The following is a 3,510-nucleotide window of genomic DNA, read 5'->3' on the forward strand; positions in this document are numbered from 1 at the left end:
TTTCAAGTTTTCTTGAACAAATCTCACTGCTTAATACTGTTTCACTTGACTAAATAACTTCATGACTCCTTCCTTTTTGTACTAGCACAGGGTAATTCAGAATTATTAAAAGTGACATCATTGTGACCCTACTTAATATTTTTGGCTATCAGATTCATAATTCTTAGTTTTATCATTTAGAACTTTCACAATTTGGTCTTTATCTTCCTATTCTTCATTATTTAGCCAATCTTTGGTCCCCACTACTGCCAATTCACCCATATCAAATATTTCAGCATCCCACTGTACTAACGAATTCAAACAACAGCACTTTAACTCAAGTGGCTCCTTGCACATATTCTGTTCTTTCTTTTTCAGTATAGATCATGTGTGTTAGAAGTAAACATCAATTGCTGGAATATGAAGAGCGCTGACAATATACAATTGAAATGAGAGTTGATATAGCAGAGTTTCTAGAAACAAAGCTTAACATAGCAAATGGAATAAACAGTGATTTGTCTTCCTTTGAAAATGGTTTGAATGTGATGCATTTAAACATGTCTATTTTTGAAACTTTCTGTATGAGAAAGAGGGTATATATGAATATTAAGTGGACAAATGATAGATTCTGAAGTTTGCTATTGCCTTTTTTACATAATCCTTCAAACCCTACCCCATTTACTTGAATGTGACTAATCCAATCATGGCAAGGATAGACCCTGATTAGTTTAAGAAAACGAATACTATCCTATGCCTCATGTTTATGGTTTTTAAGATTATTCAAGGGACCCAAGAATCTTCATACCAAGAGAAAATAAAGCTTTCATGTTAGAGTTGTCAGAAGAGTTACTTCCTTCTGCCCTGGCTCTGAATAATGAAACATACACAGCTGTATGTGGCTGTTAGTGTTTTTGCAACCTTAGATGGAAGCTTAGATACAGATAAGGGTAGAGAAAAGAGAATCGCCAAGAAACATAACCAGTGCTATAAAAGAACTATGTCTGGATTCCATCTAACCATGAAACTATTAAGTTAAAGTTGTCAATATATTGACTCCTTGGTTTAAACCAGCTAGAGTTTTCTATTACTTGAGACTAACGCCCTTGGATATGGATCAAGACGGAAAGATGTTATCAGAATGAACTTTTGTTGTTTCATTTCTTCTAAGTGGTTAAAAAAAAAGATATTTTCTAAGAAAGGATTGATTTTTGAAGGAGAACATATATTTCATGTGTACTTGCTGATTTAAAGTAACTTTAAAACACGTAAGTAGATTTGATCATGTCCTTGATCAAAAAATTCAGATGAGAAAACTGGAGTACATCAAGCCCACTGATGACAAATGAAGCATTTTAGTTTCAAAGGAGAAATTTTAGAATAAACACAAAGAAGGTGTTCAACCAAAAAAAATGCAGAAATACAGTAATTTGCAGAGCGGAGGAAGATAATGAGCTTGAAAAGATATTTACTGAGGAATGGCCAAAGATGTTGACAGAAAAGCAAGGCGGTACAATATCCTCTCTCCAACTCTCTTTCTCTTTCTCTCTTTCTCTCTCACACACACACAGACACACATAGACACACACACAAATTATTTAAAGAAGGAAAAATATTACAATATTGCAAAATTCTGTCACTAGATCAAGTAAAATGAGAGTTGAACTATCCACTGGATTTAGAGAAATGCTATGATTGATTACCTTAGAGACAGTTGTTTCCAGGAATAACATATGGGATTAGAATTCAGATCAAGACAGTTGAAAAGTTAGTAGAAAATGTGGACTTAGAGACAAAATAGGTCTGGCTGGTAAGGAGAAGATGCAGAGGTTGTAGATAGGTAGGATTTTAAAGAAGTTGCTTGTGTTGTATGTTTTGCATTTTTTTTTTTTGCCTAATAATTATTAATTAAAACAATGAACATAATCGGGATGCCTGAATGGCTCAGTTAGTTAAGCCTTTGGCTCAGGTCCTGATCCCAGAGTCCTGGAATCAAGTCCCATAATCAGTTCCTTGCTCAGGGAGAATCTTACTTCTCCCTCTGCCTGCTGCCCCCACCACTTGTGCTCGCTCCCTCTTTCTGACAAATAAATAAATAAAATATTTTTAAAAAATAATCAACACTATTATTTTTGTTTGATCATTAATGGCTTCTTTTTAGAGCAGTTTCAGGTTTACAGAAAAATTGATTTAAAAAATATGTAATTTCCCCTTTCTGCCCACGGATCCTGCTGAGGAAGCATCATTTTAAGGTCTCCCTTCCCACTTCAGGCATGTCTAAGTCAGAGTCTCCCAAAGAATCTAGACAGTTGCAGAAGCTCTTCATGGGAGATTTGAGGTTTGAAACAACCCATGAGAGCCTGAGGAGCCATTCTGAACAATGGGGAACATTTATATAGTGTGTGTAATGAGAGATCCAAATACCAAGGGCTCCAGAGGCTTTGGGTTTGTTATCTAGGCCAGCATGGAGGAAGTGGATGCAGCCATGAATTCAAGGCCACACAAGGTGGACAGAAGAGTGCAGAACAAAAGAGGGCTCTCTCAAGAGACGATTCTCAAAGACCTGGTGCCCACTTAACTGTGAAAAAGATTTTTGTTGGTGGCATTAAAGAAGACACTGAAGAACATTATCTATAGATTATTTTGAACAGTATGAGAAAATTAAAATGATGAAATCATGACTGACCAAGGCAGGGGCAAGAAAAAAGGGTTTGCTTTTATAACATTTGATGATTACAACTCCATAGACTGGCTTGCCATGCAAAAATACTGTACTATGAATGTCCACAACTATGAAGTAAGGAAAACCCTATCCAAGCAAGAGATGATGAGTGCTTCATCTAACTAAAGAGGTCAGAGTGTTTCTGGAAACTTTGGTGGTGGTTGTGGAGATGGTTTTGATGGAAATGACAACAGCTTCAGTCATGAAGAAAATGTCAGTGGGTAAAGTGGCTCTGGTGATGGGTATAAAAGCAGTGGGGATAGCTATAATCCATTTGGTAATGATGAGAGGAACTTTGGAGCTGTCAGAAGCTATAACGATCTTGGCAGTTAAAACAATCAGTCTTCAAATTTTGGGTCCATGAACTGAGGGAAGTTTGGAGGCAAAAGCTCTGGCCCCTATGGTGGTGGAAGCAAATACTTTGCCAAACCACAAAATCAAGATGGCTGTGGTGGTTCCAGGGGCAGCAGCAGTAGCTTTGCCAGTGACAAGAGGTTTTTAAGTCCTTCCAGGAAGCAAAGCTTAGCATGATGGGAGATCCAGAGAAGTGATAGGGAAACTACAGGTTATAACAGATTTGTAAACTTGGCCAAGCACAAGTGGTGGCAGTGCCTGGCTGCTACAAAAAAAGATATGTTTTACTGTGTATGGGCAAAAAATTCGAGGACTGTATTTGTTTTTTTTTTTTTGTTTTGTTTTGTTTTTTAAAGATTTTTTTTTTAATTTATTTACTTGAGAAAAAGACAGTGAGAGAGAGCATGAATGAGGAGAAGGTCAGAGAGAGAAGCAGACTCCCCATGGAGCTGGGAGTC

General features: G+C 36.9%; 1 pseudogene; it reads left to right on the forward strand.

The window, feature by feature from the left end:
- The first annotated feature begins 2,383 nt into the window (after positions 1-2,383).
- Positions 2,384-3,229, forward strand: LOC123391902 (annotated as a pseudogene).
- Positions 3,230-3,510: the final 281 nt, after the last annotated feature.

The sequence above is a fragment of the Mustela putorius genome, unplaced genomic scaffold (genome assembly GCF_011764305.1).
Source record: "Mustela putorius furo isolate JIRA1106 unplaced genomic scaffold, ASM1176430v1.1 tig00000407_pilon_pilon_pilon, whole genome shotgun sequence".
In the NCBI taxonomy this organism is placed as follows: Eukaryota; Metazoa; Chordata; class Mammalia; order Carnivora; family Mustelidae; genus Mustela; species Mustela putorius.